This window comes from Corvus cornix, chromosome 2 (assembly GCF_000738735.6).
Source record: "Corvus cornix cornix isolate S_Up_H32 chromosome 2, ASM73873v5, whole genome shotgun sequence".
Lineage (NCBI taxonomy): Eukaryota > Metazoa > Chordata > Aves > Passeriformes > Corvidae > Corvus > Corvus cornix.
In genome coordinates this window covers 65,009,061-65,037,032 of record NC_046333.1, presented here as the reverse complement: position 1 = coordinate 65,037,032, position 27,972 = coordinate 65,009,061, and the positions used below count along the sequence as shown (strand labels likewise).

At 40.8% G+C, this 27,972-nt stretch overlaps 1 long non-coding RNA gene across 7 annotated transcripts in view; it reads right to left on the bottom strand.

The window, feature by feature from the left end:
* Positions 1 to 13,502: 13,502 nt before the first annotated feature.
* Positions 13,503 to 27,972, bottom strand: part of LOC104691402 — a 45,460-nt gene continuing 30,990 nt past the window's right edge. For all 7 annotated transcript variants that reach the window (XR_005601557.1, XR_005601559.1, XR_005601560.1 and 4 more), the window contains one exon: positions 13,503 to 26,224. This is a non-coding gene — a long non-coding RNA (uncharacterized LOC104691402). The remainder of the gene's footprint in view (positions 26,225 to 27,972) is intronic.

Below are 27,972 nucleotides of genomic sequence, written 5' to 3'. Positions count from 1 at the left end.
AATAGTACCAGGTTGATTAAAAGTATCATCTGTCTGGAAAACTCCTATATTTGTTTTCTCAGACCCTGCTGAGACCCAGTGATGCTGCCACTGCAGCCATGACTTCTATTATGGCTGGAAGGTGTTACAGCCCTGTGGTGCTGTGGTGGTGATGTAATTTTAGCAGACAAGGTTGGGCATCCCTAAATTTTTAAACAACAAGCCAGATTGATACTGACCTCTATTCCTCTCTGTTCATACAGTCCTTTCAAGTTTGTGTTAGTGTGGTAACTTACAGAAACACTTTTGCAATGTGAAAGCAGTATCTGCGGCTCTTTCACCAGGAGTCCTCCAGCTGCTCTATCCACCCCTGCAGCTGGATGTTCCACTTGGTCAAAACCAGCTGAAGCAGGACTCCTGGAGAATCATTCTCTTCCTGTCACAGCCTTCCTATCTATCTCTAAGAGAGTAAGTAAAAGCACTGTGCTGAAATTGCCGACCTAATTCTTTGCTGAAGTCTGACCCTGATTTTGCTTGTTTGGCATTTATGATGTGCATACTTCATATGCAGTGTTATATGCTGGATTTACAGATCATATGCACAGAAAATGCAGAGTGAAAAAAGACTCTCAGTTCTGTGTTTCTAAAGACTCAAGCTAGAAAATCCTCCTGAATGTGAACCACAGGAGATTTAACTAGCTGGTTCTGTTCTTGAATAAATTCTTCCCCAGTGTATTGAGAGAAACATTAATTTAAGGTTCAACGATGTTGATGTGACCACATAAGTATTCTTGTTACTACATGCAAAACACTGGGTTTATACTGCCCTCTTCTGTAGTACATTGAAAGTGAAAACAGAATTAAGGCCAGAAATGGTTCTACGAAACTAAATCTTATTTAGTACCAAGGTTCTTCTATGGCATTTTTTTTCCCCCAGGTCAGCTTTTCCTTCTGATTGCTATTTCTGAAAATATTGTCCTTAGACAGAACATAACATTCCGTGTTCCTTTTTTCCTTTTAAGTTGGCCTTTGCTAATAGCTCTTCTGCAGAGTAGGTGTTGCTTCTTAAAATACCACAGTTACGTAAAGCCTGATTGATATGAGCTAAGGTGGGTAGAAAAAAGTTATCAAAACCTGACTGTTTGAAAGAGAAGAATGTATTTTTGTTTAAAGCAGTGGGAGGGCATAATTACCTGCACAGAGCATAGGAAAGATTTGAGCTCACGTTGCTGACATGAAGGTCTATACAGAGCAGACCTCCCTCTGTGTGCTCTCCTGCACCCAGAGGTATCCACCCCACAGCACGAGGGCTTTCTGAAATCCCACTGCAGCCATAATATAACACCATGCTGTTTATCCAGAGCCCATGAGCAGTCAGGATCATTACACCACACATATAAAGGTCTCTGGGCACGTTGGAGTAGAAGGAGGGTACAGCATCTACCCAAGAGGGGTGCAGCAAGTCACTGCGTGGCTGTTCTGTGCCCTGCTGTGCTTCCCCCACCGGGCACCAAACTGGCCTGGAAGAGGGTTTGCCTCTCTGACCCTTATACAGAGAGGCAAATGGGGTAAGGACTCCATGGATGTCTCACGGCTCTGAAGTTGCTGAAGGGTAGGATAAAACCAAAAAAAGCTACAGTGAAGCCTCAATACCTAGAATTTGTTTTGTGTTCAAGGCATGCTTCCTATCAAGGGAGAAGAGAGAAGCTGGAAAGCTGGTTTTAAATAAAGGCAGGTGCAAATTTCCAGCTTTTGTCTTTTAGGGGATTTTCTTTGGATGTACCACTAAGTTTAAAGGGTAGCTCTTAAAGGCCTTCCTTTAAATCCCTAAGCCAGCTATTTGCAGCATTTCATTCTTCTGAAACCCTGGGAATCCTATTTTTGCAGTGTCTCCACGAAGCTGTCATGCCTTCAGCAGCTGTACAGAGGTGGTTGCAGCCACAGAGAGCTCTGTTTTAGTCCTGTGATTGGGTCTTTCCATGCAAGTTCATTAAATTCAATCTATCAAGAAGCAGTTTTGCTCACTCAGTAAATTCTAACAGAGCCAGAAGGACTTGCACATTGCACCATATTGCAGCTCTGAGAAATACTGGAGATGGTCTTCAGAGAAAGAAATCCAATAAAAGGGCCTCTTTGCTGAACAAGTTATTTTAAGACACATTTTCACATCTTAATGACCCTTCAATTACCAGCTTCCTGACCAATAATGAAAACTGCAGAAGCAATCCAATCTGCAGTAGCACTACTTTTTTTGTAATTTTGCTTTATAACCAATATCCTCACAAAGAAATAACAAAGCAGTGATACTACAGCACAGCTGTTCTTGTTGTTGATCTATACATGTGTATACATGCATCAGTCTTTTAGAATCCTTTGTCAAAGCATTTAGTTGGAGGAAGGGTACCTTCAAGCACTCCTTTAGTCCCTGATATTCCCGTGGCTTTACTGTTGCTAACATTTGTTCTGCTATTTTATTCCTGAGTTGAAAATACGTGCAGCAGTTTGTCAGTCTGTTTTCTCCTGGAGTGTTAGCAGGTCTTTTGCTTCTCTCTTTTCTCCTGCACTGAATATCTTTCCAAAGTATTATGGAAAATTGGAAACTTCTATTAAGGATATGCAATACATATTCTTTGGACCTGCTTGGCTCTGTTTTTAATGAATTCATTTTTTTAAAAAGTCAGCTTTAGCAAAATGTTTTTCACAGGGATTCCCTTGCAAATTGCTCATATACTGTCATCATATTTTTCAAGTTAAATTCAGGTTTCTGTAATGTCATTCTCATCACATTTCCTAGAGAATGTAAATTCCCTTTTGTTCTACTTGGAAGCCAACAAAAATTCATTAAAAAACTAAAAGTGAGTTCAAGAAGCAAAGTTCAGCTATAGGTACAAACTTTGTCAAAGTCGAGGTGTGGTGCAGTTGGAGGCTCATTCCAATAGCTTTTGTGGCAGAGATGACCAGATGTCGCTTGGGAACTACAAGGCAGCTGCAACCAGCCAGTCAGGATCTCACAGGTGTTGAGGTGACAGGGAAGAGTGTTTGGCTCTCATGGTCTGTGGCCACTTTTTCTCAACCAGCCTCTCTGCTCTGAGCTCGAGCCCTGCAGGCAATAAGACTGAAGGGCTGGTAAGGACCTGCTGGTTAAGTTCAGAGGAAAAATGGAGTCTCTCTCTTATGGCAAAGAGCCAAGCTGCAGCTCTCTCTTTCTGCAGAGCAAAGCCCCCGACCAGCACAGCACTCCAGCAAATCCAAGGTATAAACAAGTTTTCACAGTTATTGACCAAAGCACAGTATTTTTCTCCACTGGGAGCCAAGGCTCACTGAGAGCTCCCACTCTGTTTGCAGTGAAAGAAGGGCTTTCACAATCAAAAGGCTCAATAGAAGCAGTTGCTACGTGGGGGGATATTGAAAACAGTGATTGGAATCATACTTTCTTTCTTCTGTCTCCTCTGTTGTTTGAACCCCAAGAACTGCTCTTGTGACAAAGTCTATTACCCTATTCTCTTTCTCTTATTTCTCCACTTCAGTCATTAAAGTTTGAAGAATAACTTGAAGTAATGGCACTGATGGCAGACGGGTTGTATTTCCCAGCCCTTTGCACTATCACAAGTGCACACCCATGTCTTGTGGGCATAAAACCTGCAGCTGCATCTACCACATCCTGCACCAAGGGTCATGTGCCTGCTCCACCTCAGAACAGGACAGGGAAGGGTGAGCTGTTCCTGTTCTGGGGGTGCATGGCTCACTGCTTGTGCCCTGTGGATCTCTGGGCATTGGAATGAGTCCTTGCAACACTCCCTGTGGTGCCACCACCAGCAACTCTGGACCGATTCCAGCTGATCATACAGATGTACTTGAAAGACATGAAAGACAGGCAATGGGGTTGTGCTGGCACAGAGGGGAAGCAATCTGTGCCTGTTTTTTGACTAGCACAGGATGAGTCCCCCATTTATATTCTAGAGGAGACAGGGACCATGACCCCTCTGTCATGCCGCAGTCAAATATTGTTCAACCCAAAACCTCAGAAGTCCTTGCCTGGAGTTTAAGGTAAAGCTATGGGTATTGCTCTTAGAAGTAACTCCTGTTTTATTTCATCATTGTGAAAACAGAATTAGGGCCCTTGTTACAACCAACACCTTTTGCTGGCACTTGCTGAACAATTTGCCTAAAACTTGGCAGTAGTTAAATCCAGTTACAATGATAGCAAGACAAAGTATGGCTGTAAAGCTGAGAGTCATACAGTTTCTCTTCTCTTTGCCAAAGTCAGACCTGGGAATTTGTGATCATCATGTAGAGAATCACATTTTCTTGTGCCCTTGCAAGGGAAACAATTGCCAATGGATCTTGTGCTTCAGCAGCCTCTCTCTCCCTGCTATGTTTCCCAAGTGTTTAGGTAGAGCAGCAAGCATGTGGAAACCTTTTGTAAATTGAAAGAGAACAACTCAGAAAGATGAGAGACAGAAAGTCATGAGAAAAGCACTATTAACCACTGACTTCTGAAACCCTGAAGAAAGAAATTGGACAATGAAAGCCATGGTAATCAAGGACGCTGAAGGCATAATTTTCCTAAGCTAGAGAACCGCACTGGGTAGGGATAAACCTCTCCATGTACTTCTGCATGTCTGTGTGTATTTGCTGAGGTGAGAAGGACTTTGAAACATGTTTTGGGATTATGCATTGTTCTTTATTATAATTACTGGTGCTACAGCAGTGCCTAGCAACTCTAACAAAATACCAGGGTCTTATTGCAGAAGTCACTGTGTGAAGGAAGAATAAAAAACCAAAAGAAAGTGGCTGTCTTAGGCATTTCAGGCGGGAAAGAGTAGGAAATGAGCACCCAGATTGGCAGTGTGTCAGCAAGTTTTAAAATACAAGTCCTGTGAGAAATAAAATACGTGAAAACCAAAGGCTGCCTTTCATATATTTAACTAATAAGAGGAGTCATGAGGAGATCCTAAGCAAGGAGAAAAAAATGAGGAAACATTGGACCAGCAGCAAGGGAAATGTCTGAGGCTATTTTAAAAATTCTTGAAGACACCTTTCAGAAGAAATAAGGCCAGTTTTACTGGGGGGAGAAAATCCTAGTATCAAGCACCAAAAATATTATTTCCACCTCCATTCCTCATGTTCATATATTTCTAGCAATCTGGACATGGTGTATCCATGCCATTTTCCTTCTACTTAATATCTAATTGTCACTGTCCTATTGATCTCCTGCCCAGTAGTGAGTGGTTTCTAAGCACAGCATACAAATCACCTAGGGGACTTTGCAATCTCTGTTTAATAGTTTTGCTTTGCGATATTTCCTAATTTTTTTTTTTTTTTTTTTTTTACCCTGCTGCTCTCAGTGGTTCACCATCAGTCCCCCCTCTGACTTTTTTTTCCCATTTTATCAAAGAGAAGCTTCTGCAGTGAGCTGAAGCCACATCATTTTTTCCATGGCTCCCCTGTTCCCCAGCTAGGGCAAATATTTCTGGAGATCAATACTTTTTATTTTCTGTGGTCATAATTTCAGTCTTGTTGCTTTTCAATTTAGTTCCTTTCCTGATCAGTGCTTTTCTGAAACCTTTGTCACAAAACTAATGCCCTGATTAATCGATAAGTAATAAGACTGAGCTGATTCTAGAGATAAGGGGGAAATCCCAAGGGAAGTATTCTACATGCTTCTTTTTAAAAGTCTCTAAGGCCCCCAGTCTCACAAAAGTGCACAGGGCTAATTAAAGGACTTTCCAAAGAGCAAGTATCAGAGGAATGCATTTTTGCTCACAGATGTTACTCAGTTCACAGCCTGACATGAAAATCCATCCCTTGCAGACAAGGCTATGAGGTAGAGGAGCTTGGGTCCTGTGCCCAAATAACTGCACAGGTGAAGCACAATCTTTCAGAAATCAAGAAAATCAATCATCAGAAAAAGATGATGAAGATTCAGTTGACTGATGCTATGTTCCTTTGGACAAGATATGGTACAGAAGAGGAGACACAGCTGAGACCAGGAAAACAGAATTATTCATGGTTGCTACTTCTCATATAAGAAGACACTCAAAAGTTGTTCAACCCCTGTATGACTTCTCTCCAAGGCTCATGATTTTTTTAGCCCTACAGTTATATCTACCAAAGTCACATGCCTCCCAGGCTGCAGAGGCCCTGTCCATCCATAGGCTAGCACTAGCCCATTTCCCTTGTTCCCTTGGCAGTCTTACTGTATCATAATGCATAGGTCCCACTGTTTAAAACAGACATTGCTGTCTTGCTTTCGACCTGGTCAGTCTAGGTTGAGCTCCTGGAAGGAGGGACAGTCCAAGGCCACAGGTGGTGCTTTCAGTTCCTGTGGTTCACTGGCTTGTCGGCTTTTAGTCCTTGATGGGGAAGAACACATGACTATGAAAAGCTGTGCAGTCATGAAGGAATCCAACAGCTCATAGCTGTCAAAAAGTTCAGTCCTTGCTGAAACTAAGAGACGGGCAAAAGTTTTGCTGAGTGTCTTGTGAAAGTGCCTCTCCTCACCCACCCCCAGATCTGAGACAGAAGAACTCAGACTGAGCTAGGAACGCTGTCGTTCTTCAGCACTATAGAGAGATACCTTGAGCTGTTTCACTGTGTCCCAAAATAGAAAAATACACATACACAGCTGACATCTAAACACTTACTGCCTCTGTATGCAGCGCATTCACCATAGTTCAATTCTGTACTAAACCACTTTTTAAAATGTTCATTATGTGGGAGAGGATAAAGCAGGGAGAGCACAACCTCATTCAAGAGCATAAATGGGTTTCTCTGGCAACCATCACAAGCTGCATTACATAGTAGCTAAGTGTAGAAGCATCTATATTTAGGTTCTGGGTCTGCTATTGACCTATCTTTTTTGCTGTAGAAAATTAACACATATCTCTGCATTTAGTTTAGAGAGAATCCACCCATCCACTGCCAGCAAGGTAGAGATGATGGCTTTGGAACTTGAAACTGTCTGACTAAACTCATTCTCCTTCGCTTTTTGTGTTTGGGGTTTAGTGCATTTCCAGTTCTTCGTAAGTTCTTAGCCTGCTCCAGACTTAACAGTTGAAATTTTTTTCAGCTGTGTCTTCACTGGGCAACAGATGCCCATCTGCCTTAAGATGCAGGTGGGCAAGCAGTGATCATAGAACGGTTTGGGTTGGAAGGAACCTTAAAGATCATCTTGTTCCACCTGCCTGCCATGGGCAGGGACACTTTCCACCAGATCACGTTGCTTAGAGCCTCATCCAGCCTGGCCTTGAAGATGCAGTGTACCACACTGGTCTTCCCAGCTGAGCAGTTTGGAGACTTCCACCATGTGGCCCTTGCAGGGCACAGTGAGCTTTACAGGGAACTGCTTATTCTATTCACAGCCCATGAGCCCAAGCACACAAAGGCCAGCTTCTGATTCCCATTAAATGATCTCTGAAGTTCAGAGCCTGGGAACACTTCAGCCAAAGAGTGACAGTTGTGTGCTTACCGAACATGCCCAGCACCACTGTAGGTGCTTAATGTGTAGAGAAAGGATAACAGCCCCATATATGATCTTGGTAGCTTGAACTCCACAAACCACAAGGGATCTGTAACCACTAATTTCAAAATGCCCATGGAATCTGGGAGCGCAAATAGTTGCTAGAGAGTGATAAGGATCACCTTTTCATGACCAGCTTCCAGCAAAATGTTCCACTTTCAGCACCTGAAATAACGCTATCTAAAATCTCAGGTCCCTTTTCTGAAAGAGTTGATTCTATACATAACACAGAGACATCAACAAGAGTAACACCCAAGGGAGTTAAAAATAATTCTGAAATATTCTGGAAAAAATTAGTTATGAGGAACTGTTCTTGATGGTTTTGTAATTTCAAATTTTTTATATCTTCCCTTAATATCACTTGATTTCTGTGGTCATCCTTTCTCTCAGCTTACCATGGAGAGATAATTACAGCAGGTATTCTTGGAAAAGGAACAATGAAACTAATTACTGCAAATCACATGGAAAGAACAAGATCTCATATTTCCAAAAATTAAGAAGTAATGTACATATGCTGCAGGGAATTATCTACAAGCAGTAATTAAAGACAATAACAACTCTGTTTATACACATTTGGCAGTTGTATCTCAAATAACAGTGATAGCTTGACATCCAGAGATTAGCTCATGGACTCATTATCCTTTGAATGAGCTTAATGTTTTTAAAATTACTAGGTCGAGCCTCAGTCTGACATAGGAGTTATGTAAGTCTTCCTTCAACAGCCAGCCTATATGAAGTGGTCTCTTTTTCCCAATTTTTTTTTCCATGGGTTATTTGGCAGATCTCTGGGTGAAAGGGCAGCAATTTCACAATCCACAAAACAAATTTTTGGCATAAGTTGCCACCACAATTTATGTATTTACTTATTGCTCAAGCCAGTAGAAATGTTTTGTTCTGAACCCAAATGGTTATTTCAAGTCCTAACTTACTCCATACCTTCTTCTGGAAATCGAATTTATAAGGAAATTGGTGAGAGGTGGACTGAATGAGGGGACTGGTTGGAAAATCCTCTGAGCCATCAGGCTCCAGGGATGGTGCTTATGGGTCTGAAGTGCAAATGGCAGCCACTTGCAGAGTACCTCAGAGGTCCCTACCAGCGCCAGTATAGTGCAGTGTCTGTATAAGGGACTGGATAAGGGGAATTAGTGTTCTCTCTGCAGGTTTTCAGACAATGTCGAAACAGGAGAGCAGTCAATATGCTGGAGATGAAGCTGGAGAAATGGGCCAAATTGAACCTCATGAAGTTCAATCAAGGGAAGCACCAAGCCCTGCCCTGGTGAGAAATAACCCCACATACGGGACAGGCCGAGCTCTGACAGGAAAGCAGTTTTGCAGGTAAGACCTGGAGGTCCTGGTGAACATCAAGTTGAACATCAAGTTGAACATGAACCAGCAATGCATCTTTGCAGCAAGGAAGGCCAACTGCATGCCAGGCTGCACGAGCAAGAATGATGACATGATTATTTCCCTCTCCTCTGCAATTGTGAGACCACAGCTGAGGTGTTATATCCACTTTTGGCCTCTGCAGAACAAGAAAAACATTGACAATCGGGAACCAGCTTAGCAGAGGGCCCCCATGAGGGGCCAAGATCTAGGAGGAGAAGCTGAGAGAGCTGGGCATGTTCAGCCAAATGGGGAGAGGATAAGGGGGAGACCTGCTGTCTGCAAATACTGAACAAAGCTCTTCTTGGAACTGCATGGTGTAAGGACAAGAGACAACAGACACAAGCTGAAACATGAGCAATTTTGACATTTAAGGAAAATGTTTTGTGACTGTGCAACTCTTCCTCTTTCCCCAGCCAGTCTGCTGGGAAACCAGTTCATTCTCCTAGGCACCAGTCAGCTGTAATACCATGAATTATAAACTTTACTTACCTGATATCTGGACTCAGGAAAAAAACAATGAAATTTCAGCACTGGCCAGACAGCCATGACAAGGGCAAAATTCCTTCCCTGAGCCCCAAAGGACCACCAGAAAGGCATCAGACCTAATCTCTCTCTAATTACAAAGACGAAGGGCAAGAGCTCTTCATCTGACAGCAAAATGGTACCCAAAGACAGGTTAAAATGCCCAGATGCTTTCAGAGGAAGACAGGGGACCCTTCCAAATCTGTGTTCCTTTCCTCCTGATGGGCTGATCCACAAGGCTTATGATACAGCCACATGTCTGGCCCACTGCAGCCACCAAAGGCTGAGCTGTCAAAGGAGACGGGACAACTGCTTGACAAGACTCAAGTTATTATTTTCTACTCTTTGCTGAGACAAAAATTCACCCTGATCTTCAGAGTTCTGTAGCCTGGAAGACAAAGTCAAGAGTAAAAAGTAAATTTTTTGTTCCTTCAAGATGGCATTGGCTAAACTGGAACTTTATCCCCTGCAAAAAATGCACGCAGAAAACCGAAGTTTTTGTTGGCCAAAATTTTAAAATCAGAAGGAAAAAATCAGCCAGCTATGTGTTTTCCAGTCTAGGACTAGGCTGCATTTCAAGTGTTTAGGGAACTGATGCTAGTGGGCTAGGGATTGCTGTTACTACTGCTTACAGCAGTGGGGGTTTGTAGCTTGTGAGAGACCAACAACATAACAAGCAGATGAAATGTGTGGACTGTTGCCTATACAGCACCAACATCTTTATAAAAGAAACATCTTTTTTAGGCTTTACATCAATTCTGTCACAGACTTCCAAGAATAAATTGTTCCTCCCCTGCCTAGCTAACATGTCAGCCCAAGCATCAATCTGTAGGCTTAAGTCACTTAAACATGCTGATTCCAAAAGTCTTATTAGTTTACCAAAAAAAAAAATTAACAAAGAGATTAAATTAAACTATATGTTTGCATTCTTTTTGAGAACATATGCATCTAATTCTTGCCTCGACTTGGAATGGGAAAAAAAAATAAATCAAGAACCTCCCTTGAATTCCCTCCAAAAGCAGCCAGGTGAGGGCTAGCTAACACATATTCTTAGTTGAATTAAACCAGCCATCACACCTTTAAAAATAATGTGCACAATAAATTAAACTGTAAGTAAGAGACTTATACATGCTATTTTTCATATCATCCCACAAATATCCTGTGAGAGGCTTATATAATAAGGGGTAATTCTGCATAACATTGGAGCTTCTTTTTTGCTTTTTTTCTTTGCTTGAGATGGATGGATGAACCTGACAGCGCTGCAAAGAAATTAACTGCGTGTCTCTTAAACAAATTATGGAATTTTATTAGGTTTTTAATTAAGATCTAGTCAAGAGAAGTGAGGACATAGGAAATGCTAGTACCAGACTTAGATATTTCAGAAGAGAAACCACTGGAACCATTTTGCTGTTGTATCTTGCCGACCACTGGAGCAAGATCATCCAGCAATTAATACCATGGACATTGTCATGAGGGGCTTAAGGAGTTAAGCCCTTTAATGCTGGTCTTACAGCGTAAGTTTTTGAGGAAACAGGGATAAAAACAGAAAGGTTCTCCTTTTGGAGAAATTGTGGTTTGATAGCTGACAGATAGGAATCACTCGGAGCTTTGAAGAGAAAGCAGAGAAAAGATGCGAGGTACTTCTCCAGACCAAGCTGAATGCCCACAACTGGTACATAACACATTCCTGAGGGGGACTGCAGAAAGGTTTTATGCTGTCTTGTAAAGACAGGTGTACAGAAGTGCCTGGAGGGCTTTTTCAAAGCCTGAACAACTTCTCTTACATACTAAACTGCTGCTTTTGACAAGTTCCAAGTCCTTGAAAATGAAGCAAGAGTGATAAAATACTACCAGCATACTGTCACGACCCCAGTCACATCCCCTGCTCCAGGGAGGCTGCACATCGAGCCTCCCCGCCTGCTGCTTCACCCACAGAGTGAAAGAGCCAGAGATGAGTCAGCTTCACAGCTTCAGAAGCCCTTGGAAAACCAGCCTGGTTAAAATCACGGCATTCCCACAGTATCCACTGCTTTCCCAGGAGAGAAAAGGCAGGAGTCTCTGATTTTAATTAAACATTAACAGTAAGGAATTAACACCTTTTATGCTTGAAGCTACCCTGCAGCCTGCTTGACACCCTGCACCCTCACTACTGTTCCCCAGTAGTTTTCTGCTGTTATTCGCTCCCTTCTCGCTCTTGAGGGGGAAGAACCAAGGGGGAGGCAGTGTCCTGGCCATTCCTGTAGCCATGGGGGGGTGGTTGTGCTTGCTGTGCTTAACAACTCCTACCAGAGCCTGGATGGACTGCGATTAGATTAATCCTGAACATAGTTTGAATCTGAAAGGATTACTGGGTAGCTGAGAAGCTGTTTTCCTCAATTCTTGTCACATCTTTAAAGAAATGCCATGTAAGATGAGGACTGGTCAATGGTCTATACATAATGTAATAGCAAACAAACTTTTTTGCAAACTTTTTAAAGTGGCTTAAATGCTGCTGTCTTTGTGCCCAGCTGCAACTCCTTTCCCCAGGATTTCTCCAGCCTACCGGCTGAAGTGGGAGTAACTACCAGGGGCCAGGGGTGGGCGCCGGGGGACTGGGATAGAGAGAAGGGCTGTGGGAGTGGGAGCAGGCTAGGAGAGGGTGCAAAGGCGTGGGACACTTCCTCCATCACGCACCATCATGGTAGGGGTTGCTCTGGTTGCAGCTGCCTCTAGAGGGCTCATCGCCTTGTCGGAGAGACAGCAGCTTTCGTTCTCGCCTCTGAAAAATACTCCATACATTGCATTGTTTTTCAATCTCCCCTTTATTTCCACCCAGATCTTCAGTGGCTTGGCCTCAAAAGCAGAGGTGTGGTGTGTGAGGGTGTATGCCCTCATTGCCATCACCGGTGTACAGCATGCACTCCCCATCGGGGAGGCAATGGGGATCTGCTCCCTGTCCACCTCCTGCATCCCCTTGGCACCCTTCAACTCTCCGAGAGTTTAAGGCCTTAAATGCTGCACTCCACTGCACTTAAAGCCTGCCGAACATCTGCTCATACCAATACTTCTTCTACAGAGCTAAGGCACGTGTATGCTGTGATTCTTTGTTCTGCTCCTCAAGATGGGCTGACACAAAGCATAGAGTTCCAAGACCCATGCCACAACCAGGTCTTGCATCTGAACAAATTTTCTGATCAGAAAAAGGAGAAGCCCAGACCTAATTTGTACTTATTTAATCCCCTGGTTTCTGATGGCTTCCTCAATTGAAGGACCTCTATTTCCAAACATGAGGAAGATATTAAGGACTGGCTTACTTCTCAAGGATCAGTTGCTAAGTATATACCGCATATTTTTAAAGCTGCTTTTTTTTTTTTTTTTTTTTTTTAATGTGGGCAGGAGCTACACCTGCATGGAAAATTGTGAATATGCCGCTTTAACACTGTTAGCACTGTTTAGTCATTCTTGTGACTTTCTTTGTGAACTATACCGCATTTGTCAGTTTTAGATTTCATCTGCAGTTGTGTTGCCCATTTTTTTAGCTTTACCTTACTGCAGGATAACTTTGCAAAGCAAGCAACTTAAAATCTGAAGCCATTTGTTTTGCCTAGATTTTATAAGCTTCAAAAATCTCTAGAGTTCATCTGCATATGGTTTAGACTAGTCAAATGGGATGAGATCATCTCTCTGTACAGAACCGCCTTACATGGAGCTTTTGCCATCTGCCACCAAAGGCAACAGAAAGGGTCTTGTTGGCAAGGTCGAAATGGGGACAGCCCATCAGTCCCCCAAAAGGCCACATGGTTTAACAGTGGTGCAAAAATCCCCAGCAAGTCTAGGCCATGAATGTCAAATGCTAAGTCTGATAGCACAAGTTTGCCAGCAAGTCCTTACAACAAACTATCTTCCCCTCCTGTGAGGAGGGATCTCCACATGCCTTTCATCCCAGTGTGTACCCCATTCCCTCAGATATCACTGGTTGGGCTCATTTGTCTCCTCTCTCCAAGGAATGGAAAGAGCTTCTGACAGGGAACAGTCCCTGCAGTGAGGAATGAAGATGAGACTCTGGCTACTGAAGTTCAATCCTCTGGCATAAATCAGTGAACACTGTACACAATGACAGTATAAAAAGTATTTATTGAAGCAAGAGTGTGAATCAAATCAACAGACAAAAAAAACAAACACCGAGCATCAGAAAGGGAGCAAACATTTGACTCGTCAGTGCTGTGTGCCAAATGCCCCAGCACACAACAGGAGACTGTCATGTTGTTGATGGTATTTTGTCATAATTATGTGCAATTTGCTTACAATGTTGTTCAGCACAGATAAAATAATTATCAGTCTTTGCTTGGCTTCTTGCTGCAGAGTGACTGTTTCAGTCCTGAAACAATCCTTTTAATCTGCACTCCTTTGTGCCTCCATGGTGAGAGGGTGAATATTTGTATGGACATAAGCAACTGTGTATTTCAGAGGCTGCCAGATTGATTTCATGCATTCTTGGAGGACTAATTCTCTGGGGACTGCTCACAATTGCTTTGGTGCCCTTGATTGATAAACTTTGTCTTGTGGCTCCATGTTTTGGAAAGCCAATTTGCATGTATACTGCCAGTGATTATTCACTCATCATTTTTATCAGGGAATCACACACAGGCCTTTTCTGAAAAGCTGTACTGGAGGTGCTACATGAACATAAAGCTGTGTGATAGTTCTGCCACACAGGTTTTTCTGGTGTCTAAGAGGTGAACAAGATCACTCTCAGCATTTGCAGCTGCTGCAGAGCTAAAAGAAGGATCCTTTCTGTAAACAGTGCTTTTTATTTGCACAGAGTTCATAGGCAGACACATTTCTTGAGGGAGTAGAGAGCAACACAGAAAAGTCCTCGTAAGCTAGAACACCTTCCTCCTTTAGGACCATTTGGGATCAGTGTCGATATTTATCAGATAATCTACGCTCCTCTGGATTATTTCATCTCAGCATCTGGAGATGCCATCAAGTTGTCAGGAATTTGATATTCGCTGTGATTTCAGAACATTGTGTTGACTTTCACTACTAGAAAAGAAAGCTCTACTCAGTCATGCTAAGTTTTCTTGTAGAGCCTCTACTGATTAAATAAAAATTGAGAGAACAAAGTTGTTTGAAGAAAAAGGGCCAGTTTTGGCTTCCAGAGACGCATCACTATGTTCTAGGACAACTCACTGGAACTCCCTGGAACAAAGAAGGTAGAAGGACAGCTGAAGTCCTCCTGATAAAACTCTGCATGCTTTGTTCTCCACCACATTCTGCCTGTAGGCTACAAGCAGAGATCCAGCAAGGGCATGGCTTTGTGTCTGTGATTTGGGGTCAACTGTGACCGTGCAGAGTTTTTGCACCTTTCCGGTGGTGCATGGAGAACCAGAGGTGGGCTGCACATTTCAGCTACCCTAGAAGTTGCCTTACTCTGTGATGGAAGCCAAATTCAACAGAAAAGAGGAGAGAGAGCCCTGAACTGATAAAATGTGTGCATCCAGGCTGCCAAACCTGCCTAGCCAGCAGCCCATCAGGATTCACTGAGCTCAAGGTTTCTGGAGCTAGGTGCTGCAGAATTCATTCCAGTATAGGAAACCCCCTACCAGTTTGGCTTAGGGTTACCCAAATACCCCAGTGCTTATTCACTGTCACTTCCACTTTGAATTGCTTTAAGATTCAAACACTGTGATCATATCCCGCAGCTTTCAATGGATTTGACTGGCATCAGTCTTCCCATCTGGCTCAGAATGAAATTTTTAATGAAGTCTTAGTAGAATTGGCTCATCCTGGAGAACCAGTTTATTTCATGTTAAACTGAATTATGCAGCCATGAAGATCATTCATATATGTATATTAAAATAGTCAGATGTTTCCTCTGTGTGTTTATGATTTTACGATTAATTGAGCATTCATCATTCTTTCCCTTTTAAATGACATCATGTAAATAAAGTATAGCTTAAAACAATTCCAGGCAGCAATGAGACCTGCACTCTGTAATGTTCCCAGCTAGTGGCTTTGAGACTATAACCACCACTTGAGTTTTCATTGCTCTGTTTCAAGATGAAAGACCTATGGATAGCAATTTGTTTTGTTTCATACCCTTTATCATAAGAAGAATGCATGAACCTGTGTATGGACCAGTTTCTTATCAAAGGATGTGTACTGTCTTACCCCTTACTTTTCAGTCTCCTGGTTCCAAAGCTTGCAAGTGTCTACAGTATGTCCCTTCTTTTTTATTAGCCTATCAAGCCAAGAGGCAGAAGAGTGGCTTTCACAGAAACAGGCCAGTTTACAAGCCTTCAGTATAATGTGAACTGCTTTAATAAAGTACTACAGCAGTGGTTTTGTTCCTTCAGCCTTCATAATTCTTTGGATCAGATTTTTAAGACAGTATTAAAGCCGTCACCAAAACCGTGTTCTAGCTACTAAAGTAACTAAAAAAACCTTGTTCAAAACCCCATCCTCGCTAGTGCCTGATTAATAAGTTCAGTTTTATAGCCTAACTAGATAAAACTGATTACTGTGAATATAAACTCAGAAACCAATTTAGTCACCAAGTAGAATATAAGCCACATTATTGGTACAGTTCATAAAATGAATAGCTTCCAGTAATACACTGAAGTCTTCTCCCTCCTCCTGGTGACTGAAATGTTAAAACAGAAACAGTGACCATTGGAAAGATTCCCTTCTGGCTCCACATTCATACAGGGTGATAGAGTTAAGCGTTCCTAGCAAGCCCAGTTCCTTGATGGAAACCCTGTGTTTGGCGCAGAGAAACCACTTGAAAAAAAGAGGTTTGGGTAATTTTGTCTCAGTAATTCAATGAGCCTAAGTTGGGACAAACATATATTTACTGATTTTTCCTAGAAATATCTCAGTGTTAAATATACTCTATTGGTACCTAGGGTGACTGTGGGTAAAATTTGCTACATACAGTTTTAGTGTGCTTATATGTACATACTATATATATAAAATGAAACATATATGCACAAGTTTATTTCTTAGATGCTCCTCTATCAGATGCTCAGCTTCCATTTCTGTAGGATAAAAATGCTAGTTAATACTATACAATAAGGAAACCATATTCACTTGGAGTTCTAGACATCATCCTAAAGCTTATGGATATGATATATGCAGAATGCTAGGTAGTGTTCTGCTTACATTTCAGAGGGCAAAGCTTTAATTTTTAATGCTGCAGAAATGCTCTTTATCACTGTCTTCCATATCTTCAAGCATATCAGCATTTCATGAGTGTTGCTAAGACAGTTGCCCAAGGTGCAGCTGAACATCTGGATCACTCTCTTTTTCCATTAGGCTAAGTATCCAGGATGGCAGGATTAAATGTGCTCATCCCCAAAAATAACTGTTCTGTTTGATGCTAAAAGGGAAGTGAAAGTTTCCTAAATACTTCAAACTTTTGCTTTGCATTTGTATAACAGGGCAGAACTTCCCATTGCTTCAACCAGGGAAGCTGATGCCCTCTCCTAAAAACTGCTTGGTGGACTGTCTCCAGAGGCCACCACTTTTCTCCCTGTCAAAACAAAGTGTGAGCACCTAGGATGCAATTACTTCCACTTTAAGGAAGAAGTGTTTTATGCAAGCCTTTGGCTTAGGACAAGATTTAGTCACTGGTAAACCCAACAGTGAGTCAATTGTCCAATAATTGATGAGTCAGAGCGTCCAGATGCTTTAAAAAAAGTAATAAATCACTTAGATAAGCAAAAAAAAACAAAAAAACCAACCAACCAAAAAAAGGCAGTAAATAGACTGAGCTCTGAGTATTCACACAAGTATACTTAGAATAACACCATCATATACAAAACTATGTGATCAAAGGTATTTCACAGCTTCACTCAAATTTTGGCCATAGCTCTGGATTTGAGAAGGTGCTGGCACCTGGCATTTCTTCTGCAAAAATAGCTTGCCAAAAATATCCTCCCACCCCATCCCTGAAAAAACAACTGTGTCCCTTGCATACATATGTTATAAAAGAGTATAAGCCAGTTACAAACCACTCTCTACCAAGTGTCAGACCTAAGACATCTCTATTTTTGTATACAAGAGCTATTACAGACCATCTGCAAAGTATTTTTTTTAGTTTCTGTAAGATTTTAAAATACTATTCAGAACAGACTTGCTAGACTGTCTCTTTTCCACTAATCTTTGTTGCAAAGAGAATCCAGCCATGTCAGAGGCAAAGCATTCTGCATACTGGGAAGCCACATCCGCATGTTCTGCATGGCCTGGCCTCCTGGTGCCAGGTGGAGTGGCTCACACACAGAAAGAGGACAAAAGTGCAGCAATGAAATCCATCAGGCCAAGGTGGCAGCCACATTTTACAGATTTTTGTCTCCATATTTGGTCTCCAGGCTTTTCAGTACATTGCCTAACAGTAATAACTGTGTGTAGAATACCCTTGGGACAGGAAAGAACAGGCTTCCTTGCACAGAGAACCTTTTCATAGCGCTTTAAAACTTCCATCCGAAATTATTGGACTCAACACATCAAAATGATTAACTAAGTCTTGGTAAATAATTTGACCCACAGATACTGACCAATGAAAAACGCCTGTTTTTCTCTGCATGCTCTCACCCTGACATATCAACAGGTAATAAACTATTTTACTCCTGTTTTCACTTCAACAAATGTCCCTTAGAGCATAATTTTAGCTGTTTCAGAAGAACCACTTAGAGTAGATATCTGAAAGTAACTTTATGACTATAAGAGGTTCATTAACTCAGACTTGATTCACATCAACATTTCATTTTCACTTTCAGATGTTCTTCCAGTCCATCAATTTTACATCACTCTCAAAGCCTGGCTCTAAGTCAACAGTTTAATTTCCCCAAGTCAAGTAGCAGTACATTCACTTATGTTACTGTATGAGGGCAGTTCGCACTGGGAGGCCCTATATTTAAAAGAGTATAGCCAACAACTTGACAACAAATTGTCCCTGAATACTAAGCACAAACACACATACACAGAGAGGAAGAAAGCACTTTGCAAATAATAGGATTGAAAGCAATAAACTATCACAGCATTCGTGCCCATTTAAAAGGACAGATGGAGCTGTTTGGGCCTATCAGGTCAATAATCCACAAACTAAGAAGGATTTATGTGATAGACTGTAATGGCATAAATCCACTTTTAAGAAGGAAGGTTACAATAACTTGGAACAATGCTCAGTATATTCAGGGGCCTGGTGTGGTAAATAAGAATTAACACAGTTCTTTAAAAATCAAATGAACAGGTGAAATAATGGGTTTTTAAATGCTCTGTTCCACTGATCTTCAAACTACCTAAATTTTAATACCAGATGTCACAACAGTGAGTCAGAGGCAGGCTGGCAGAGCAGCCTTTCCCCAGGGAGCAGTGCAGGGCCCAACCTCCCTTCTCTTCCCGACTTGAGAAACCAAACGTGCAACCTTGGGATATAATGGGAAGACATTTGTTGCACATGTTGTTTTGTCTTTCTCCCTTAGTTGACCTCTTGGCAATCCCTGACCTCTCAAAGGCTTTCACCTGCCATGAGACCTTAAGGAGGCTTAAAGGAGGCTACCCAGGTGCTGACTCTTGACAGAAAGGGGTAATGGTTTCCACCTGGTCAGAGTGGGTTGCCCTTACCTAGTTTGTTACAGGAGCAGGGTGGGTAGGGTTTCTGAAGATTTTGCTTCTTCTGTCTGCTCTTCAGTTTGGCAGCTTGGTCTTGGGTTAGACAAATGTGTGACTGAGATTTCATGTGTTCCTTTCTGACCAAGAAGGAGCAGAATTTCTTGGGTGCCCTATGAATCTGATTTAATGAGGTAGGTGTTTATGTTATTGCTGTATCTGAGTGTGAGACTACACACTGTAGCAAATATGAGTTAAAGCTCTCTTCTACTTTGCTGGGTAGTTGTCTGTTTCTGTAGTCTCTTCTAAAGAGCATTTCCTGTTTACAGATTCTTGGCTGTGGCCTCCTTAGATTTTCCTACCCCATTTCTTAAATTTCATCTATTCTTCAAATTATTTTTTTCTCTTCTAACTACGTAACATATTTTAAAACTTCTATACTGCTTCCATGTCGGCACTAGTTTCCTTTCTTTCTCTGGCCATGCAATAGTTGTTATGACTGCATCTGTCAATATTGTTACAAGGCATTAGCTGTAGAAGGCATGCCCTTGCAAGTTAACAAGTGAGGTATATTTAATGGTGTTTAAAAGCTAGGGTAGATATGAGGAATACAACCAGCACCTCTTACAGAGAGGTGTTTCCCCTCATGCAGAGCAGTGGGCATGTTTTCCAGCATTCTGGTTGAACCAGCTCATTTCAACTTTCAACCCCAAAGAGCAAAGCTCAAAGTACTCTTTTTCCTCTTGTTGCTGAGTAAAATTAATTGAGTGATATCTGAGGCACACAGATACTTGGGATCCCATTGTGTGTCCCATTGAAATTGATAAACAACTGAAGAAAAAACAGAAAAGTCCTAGGGAACGCTGTGAGCTGCTCACCACACGTTCATATTGCTCCATCTTGAGTTCTGCCTGCAGCCCTGGAAAGCACATGGTTAAACACAATGAGCTACAGTTTTCTCTTTCTTTCAAGAAGTTCAAAAGACTTACACCCACCAGCAGTAGAAATTTGTGGGAGCTGAACAAAGGAAGAGTGCTAGGAGTTAACTGCTTGGGGTTGGTTCTGCATGCTTGTTCCCCTGATCTGTGAAATGTCTGTGTATGTATAACATATAAGCAGCTTGAAACGTGGAGGGGGTTTTTAATTGAAATGTGTTCTTTTTTTAATATATGTATATACAAATGGAGCCTAGTCTGTTCTGAAATGTGTTTGAACTACAGAAAAATGAAGTACTGGACTTCAGTGTGAATTTAGTTGTTTATTCTATTTGTATACAGTAAGGCTGGAGGGAGAAGGGGAAATAATGGCAATTTAATTGGTCAGATGCTTCCTGTAAGGACAATACCCCATTTTTATATGTTTGTTCTATTGGTTTTTATTCAGTCCTTGTCTCTGTGTCTTTAGATCAAAAATAATACCTCTTTAGGAAGATGGGAGGGGAAAAACCTATCAGGTGTCCAAGAGAACTCAAGTTATTTCCAAACAGAAGTTTTGTAGATGTTGCTTTATTTTCTCTCTCTGCTGAACAAAAGGTCGGGAGCAGCATCTTTGAATGTATGAAGCTTCTTCTCAATTTCTAACATGCTGTCATTCTTTTTCCCACTAAACAATGAAGAAAAGTCCTATGTAGAAAAGCTGGAGAGAAGAAAGGGTTGGGGAGGTTTAGCAGTTCAGCATACCTGGCATTCATAGTTATTCAGTGGAGAATCTGAACAGGTATTTAACTCAGCCTCAGAATTAAGGGCACATTTAAATAATCTTTTAATTGGGTCCAGGATTACAGCTGAATGTGAAGAAGGTTTTCTGACAGACACAGGAAGAGAAAGACGTAATTTTGATTTGAGATTATGAATATTTAAACAGAAAGTCATAGAATTAAGGACTAAAAACAACCACTTGTGGTGAAGAGTTGTCTTCATTGGTCTGAAACAAAGGGATATTTTCAATTTGAGTTTTCTGAATAATTTTTAAATACACTTTGATAGTAATTTTAAATGGATAAGTTGTTTTGAGCTTAAAAAGCAAAATAACCTCACTATCAAAAATGTCCAAGTACAATGTTTTTACCTTCTTTGCATGTCATGAAAGCCTGAGCCCAATGACAGCTACATTTAAGAATAAACATTTGGGTAAAATTGACCCTAATTCCAAAAAAAAAAAATTCTGTATAGAATCTTTCTCATTTCAAATAAAAATTTTGTCCAGCTATGATCTGGATGTTGCAGGAAACATTAATAACACTTTACCTCTATAACCTATTGCCCTGCACAATCCTTCAAATGTCAGGGTATATGGTGGCTTAGGAAGGTTATTCTGGCAAATGGATAACTGGAAGTGAGCAGAGCAGCAAGAGGCAGTGTGTCAGTGTCAGCAGTGAGGCATCAGTCTGTGATGGTGGAACAGGGGAATGTTTGAATGGAGCTATTTGTCATGTACTAATGCAGTGATGAACACAGTAGTCTTGATAAGGCTGAAGGTCAAATTTTTGGTATGTACAAGGGACACATGTTCACTGACTGTGGGAGATTGAACATTGCTATGCGGGCAAAAGGGTCTTGTGATGAGGTAAGTTAGAAGAAGCAATGGCAGAAATATCAAAAGTTCTCAGGGGAACTACTGACCCCATTGAACTGGCCGGGAACTTTGCCATATGAAGTACTCCACTGCGTTTCTCTGTTATGGGACCCAGGGTACTTCTGGGTTTGCGTGTCGAAGTGTGCCTCACAGTTGCAAACTGAATAGGAACTTACCTGGGCATGTATTCTGTTTTCTTCTTTGCCTGTCTTCACTTGCCTGCCCCGAGCACAGGCTGTTTCACACAGAAGCTCAGCTATGAGGGATGTCAAACCTCATCATATCCTAACAGGTCCCTGTCTGGGTCTCAAAGAGATAAAAATGTTCTGATATACTATAGTAGAATGTTTTCTCCCCAGTGGTTAGGAGTCCCTCCTTCCTGCCCCTGTGCAGGATTCCCCAGGTGGTCTTGCCCTATAAGCAAGTCTTCTACAATACCAGATCAACAGTGAGGAAATGAACTCCTGTTGATTATCTCACATTTATGAATGCATTCAAAGTTTCCATATGTGAGGGGCAGATTACTTTAATCATGAAACTTTAAGCTGCTATTTATAACTAGAGCTAGCTACATCTAGAGCCTCTGAACTCAGTCCCTTCATGCAAGGGTTTGGGTATTTACTTGCTGTAGAATACTAGGATTTCCATACCCTCCGAGCCAAGGGCTGTGATACTTTTTAGTCCCTGAGACTGCAGGCACCTACAGATTTATCCTGAACATGCAGACGTCCTAAAACAGTAGAGAGGAAAACAAGTAGGGAAAATTGACTTTAGGTGTTTTGCCTTGCCAGAAAGTTTTTTTTTTCCCCCAAGGTGTCATGGGGGTAGGGTGCTATAAGTTCCCTTCAACAGTTGACCCTCCATGACAATCCACTTGACTTCACAGCATATTGCTCATGTGTCCTTTCCGTAGTCACTGGAGTTGTTTTCATCTCAGCATTCAAACTGACCAAAGATATTCCAGCAGCTTGCCTGGAGCCTAGAAATAGGCTCTCCGCAGCTGACAATTCAAACTGACCCAAGGGTGTTTATCAGTGGGTAGTTTGTACTTATCAAGTATTTCAAGCTTTGTCTGTGCCTTCTAATTAAATCAAGCCAACATAATCATACAATCAACATCATAAAAATCAGGTCAACGTACACTATTCATAAATTACCACAAAGCATCTGTCGCATGCTTAATCTGCTTTTTAAAGTGGGGGGCTGCCTTTGCTTAAGCCCATGTCTTAAGCTACTGCTTTAGCCCCCTGTTGTTTGACACTGTATGATGGGAAGGCAAGATTACTTATGCTTGTATGTACAAGATGCAGCGTAGAAGCAGCTGACTCATTATCAAGCAGGATCTCTAAACAAGTTGTTTTAATGTTGGAACTGAAGAACTAGGATCTACAGTAGCAGCCTTTCATATTTTTAAAGACAGAGAAGAGGCAGGGGTTAAGGAATCACTCACTCTTTGGTCGGCAATGGTCATGCAGCATTTTAGGACATGGAATTCTGTGCGTTATTGGACTCAGTACATGTCCATCTCTCAAAGTAAACGGTAGAATTTCCCTCTTTACTCTGTCTGCTGCAGCCATGGTAAAGACAAAACGCTGGGAAAAACTGTGCTTTATGTTGCATGCACTGTTAAGAGGGAGGAAGACATAGCAAAAACCATGTGTCTGTCAACCTTTTGCCTGTGTACTTGTATGAGCTACCAAAACCTTGGAGGTAGACAGCTGTAGAATATAGAACCCCAGTTCTTTCTCCTCCGATGTCAAGTGAGGATATAGAATTGTAAATAAAACTTTCACTCCAGCCTCAAACTCACCTGCTAATGTGTGGCTCTTGGAAAAGTTGCAGGAAGGGGGTAATAACTGAGAAGGTCGTTGTTGCAAAGAATACTTTTGGCAATGCCTCTTGTTCTAAGCAGTTAAGCTCAGGCCAATCAGACACTAGAGAGTACTGCATTTCATCAGCTGTACTGGTTGGGCCTTCATCACAAACATCTGAACCAGCACCTTTAATAAGTAGCTAAGAAGGCATCATCTGGACCACATCAATTTGTCTTTTGCATACCTCCATGAGTATAAATGGAGAGTTGATTTTAATGAAGGGGGTCGTTTTAGGATTCTTCTTTGGTGTCCTGAGTAGTGTCTAACAATAGTGGGCCTGTCCTTTCTGGTGAATGGCACAATCACTTTAAATTCATATCACCTTCATTGTCCAGGCCTGATTTCCCTGAAGACATACACCACTGCTCTACAATGAAAGAGGATCAAGCAAAATGTTACCAGAATTAGGAATTGCTATGTTCACAGTAATGCTTCTTGTACTCAAATAATATTCTGCTTTAACAGTGGAAAAAGCAGGCAGCCAGCTTCTGTAAGGGCTGTGACAATGGACCTGTCAGTCACCTCAACATTTTTATTCTGATAGAATCGGTTTGTTCAAATCTTCTAGGGACTTCTTTCACTGCAGTTGCATATATTTGCATAGTGATTCTCAGATAAGTGCATGCCAATAGCCACTTCTGTGAACAGATGTTGACAGAAGTATCAACAGAAGTATCAGAGGTACGTGAACAACGATGTCTTTTTGCATGCACAGAGAAATGCATAATCTAGTAGTATGCTGGAAATTTGTTAGTTCTGCCTTCTAACATGTCTGTCAAGTCACTGCATGCTAATCAGCCTTTGCATAAGTATTGATCCTTTTCAGTAATATCAAGCAAAAATTTAGAATAAGAAAGGGAGAACCAGGAGGGATGTGCTACAGTAATACTGGTAATAGAGACAATGTATGCATATTTTATGACACCTTATTAAAGAAAAGCAACATTCAATTTAAAATGCTGTATTTACCAAACGGTGTAGAGATTGAATATGTTCTTGGCTGTTACCATAACAATAATGTAGCAAATATTGAAATAATTACCTAAAACTTCAGTTGGTATAGGCTGTTTTAATAAGTGTCAACAAATCCACTTGGCTATCTAAATCTCCCCTGCATGTTGGTGTTATCAAGATGAAGCCTATGAAACAGGGACATTAAAGAGAGAGCTGTCACAGGCCAGGATAATAGAATAGAAAAGAGAACAAGTTTTAAATGAAGTCTCAGCATACTTCATGCAGCAAAAATACTTATCTAAAAACTAGTGATAACCTACTTTGCTGATGATAGAAGCAAAGAAGGCTTTTATGCCTTTCCAGATATTAATATATTTTTCAGGCCAAAATGAAATTATGCAGCATGTAGCCCAAACTCAGAATCAGGGAAGTGAAATGCATTTAATTCTCTCTTTCTGTTCATCCTCTGTTACTCTGAAGCAAGTAAAGAGTATTATTCCAGCAATAGCTCAGTTTCTATAACTAAATACAAAATCTGAGATGCACTTATACTATGAAATTTTTTTCAGGTTTCTATTGTGACTAATATGAAATCTATCCACATTTATTTTTATTTCTCATTACTGTTTTCTTTAAGGTCATCCATATCTAGCATTCTCTGAACTTTTTTGTTTCATCAGCATATGAGATACTGGAATTTTTTTTCTCCTCTTTTAATACTTTTGCTTTTGATTTGTGAAAAAAAAAAAAAACAAAACAATTTTTCCATTCCTAGAAAGAGTTTAGTAATACTTTCTTCTTCTTTTTAACATGGCAAATCATTTGAAGCAGACCCTTGTTCATCTGGAACTCTTTAATTGCTGACAGGAAGCAGAAGACTTGATGAGAGCATGCTAAAAAGGAAGCAGAAGGGCAAAAAGAAGAGGCAGGGAAAATTAGATATTCCGTTCTTGAAGATTTGTACTTTAAAGAGTCAGATCCAGAAATCCTGTCCTGAAGGTTAATTTAACTACTCCAAACACATATTGAGAGTTGCCAACAGAGGCAACCTTTTGCTAATGGCTGTAAGGTATACTCTTTCAATGCTAAAATGAGTTTCCATATAACACTCTGAATACTTGTCTGAATTTTTGTCCCAGTTTGTCAGTCTTGGTATTTTGGGGGTGAGAAGGAAGGAGGCATACACAGTCACACAAAATATAAAAAATATATAAAATCCCAGGCTGCTTTTTTCTCCCCCGTTAAAAATGATAGGACCCATTTACAAACATGCGTGCTGTAGATGAGCAACGAATTTCCCTATATGTCAGAGCTAAAGAAGAAAAGTAGAGTGAATGCTACTTCACTAGAGTGGGTCTGCCCCTACTTCAGTATGGATCTGCCTAATAATTAGATATTTATGAGAGCCTGTATCTGAAATGGCCTGTGACTTCCCTTGCAGCTCTCTACATGGAGATCTCTTGCATCTCCTACTTGCAGACAGAGAGTGCTAAAGGTTTTCTCTTGGGTTCTTTATTATGGGCATTTTTTCTGATACAGGTACATACTGTTGTCCCCAAATCTTACTGGAAGCCACGCTTCATGTAAAGTTAATCAACCTAATTGTTTCACATCATTCCTTCCCATTTGAGAAAATTTCACCAGGAGTAATTTCTATCACTCTTTTTGCAAGAATTTCTTACAAGCTGAAATTTTCATCTTAGTGACTTTGACTTCTTTCAGAGATGCAAGATTCCCTGCCGTAGAAATGTCACTACTAACATCAGATTCCAGTCCGTGTTCTTCTTTCTAAGTATTTGGGGTTTCAATCCTCTTCCTGTATCTGAAAACAATAAAATTGAAATTGGTCATACAGATTTTGAAAAATTTTCCTTTAACATGATTGTTCATATTAGTTATCTTGCCATCATTTATTGCAACATCCAAGTAAATCTTGAATACCTCGATTTTCTTTAGTTCTCACTGTGGATTGCCTCTTCATTAAGATGCTGACCGGCTTTGATAGCATGTATGAGTTTGTAGTTGGCACAGTTTCAAAAAAAAGGAAATATTTGAGCTCTTGTAATTAAATAGGTGTTAACTCATTAATTGCTGAGAATATTATACTGTGAACTGGCTCGTTTGTGAGATGCTCAGTGATAACTATGGCATAGGCTTAAAGCAGAATCCCAAAACTTAACTTAGTGACCATCTCTGCTGCTGCCATTAGATTACTCAACCACAGAGATTCTGTTCTATAATACAGTGCTTGTTCTACCAGGTTTTATAGGACTATCTATCATACTCATCACAAGTGCAGTAATGGATAGATGTGCTAGGTTGTTTAGTAAAATCATAGGAAAAGATTCAGACTGATGATGTAAGCTTTTAGTTCTTGAAATTTATAGAGTTACAACACCTTCCTTTGCCAGGGCTTTTGTAAATATTCTGTATTTTAGTATATTCAAAGTGCAGCAGTCTGCATCCTTCCAGGCATTCAGTTAGCTTTACTTTCTGGGTTTTATTTACATGTTCTGAATATCAATTCAGTTTGTTCAGTCGCTTCTCTTTATAGAAAGAAATTCTCTGTATTTTCTTTATATGCCAGTCTTTATAGCAGAGATTTGGTAAATACAGTTGTATCTAGAGGGCTATTTATCTGACCCAACCACATATTAGATGAAGCAAGTTGCATTAAGAGATGGCAAAATAAGTGCCCAAGTCTCTATAATATAAGATACAGCTAGGAGGAGAACACAACAAACTACAGAGGAAAAGCTGCATGAAGGAGACCTTGAGCCTTCTACCCTAAACATAGCCTGACTTTATCAAGGATTTAGGGGAATCACAAGGACAGTAACTTACCTGTAGGTTTCTTATCCCTGTGTTTCTGGTTACCTTCTTTAGTAATTATGTTCTGATAAGCAGAGGACAAACCGTCAAGAATAGAGCTAAAGTCATCTTAAGACTTGTTGAAGATGCTAAAATATGAAATGGTTACTTTGGAGTACAGTGAATCTGAGCTGGCTGATGTCAAGAAGTGATGTTTAGTAGATTCTACTAAAACTACGTATGTGCATAGCTATTCAGTATTTTTAACTGATTAAAAAGCAGGGTTTTCAGAAGTCTGGTCTCTGGAACTATTTCTCTGATGAACCAATTCTTCTTTTAATAAAAACAAAGTCACTTTTTGGCAGGGTTCTCTATAACCAACTGACAAGTCTATTTAAGTCTGCTTCCCAAAGTTTTATTTTTGTATCCTATTTGTCACCAGCTAATGAGCAGTGCAAAGTATCAGTTGCTGAAGCACGTGGTTTGAGCAGCACTGGACTCACTGGGCACTGATTATTAAAACAGAAGTTAGTTGGTAAAGCTCCAAGAATGAACCTGAAACTTGGGTTTGAGTGTTGTTAGGACTGCTCCCACATGTCAGCCTATGAATCGAATGAGACATCATTACTGTCTCTTCAACTATGTTTTAAAAAAGAAAATCCCTGTGTCTTTACCAGGTGTTGTGCTTAGTGACAGTGAGAAAATTACAAGCTGATTAAAATTCTAGTCTTTTATGCTCTGTTTATTGGGGATTTTTAA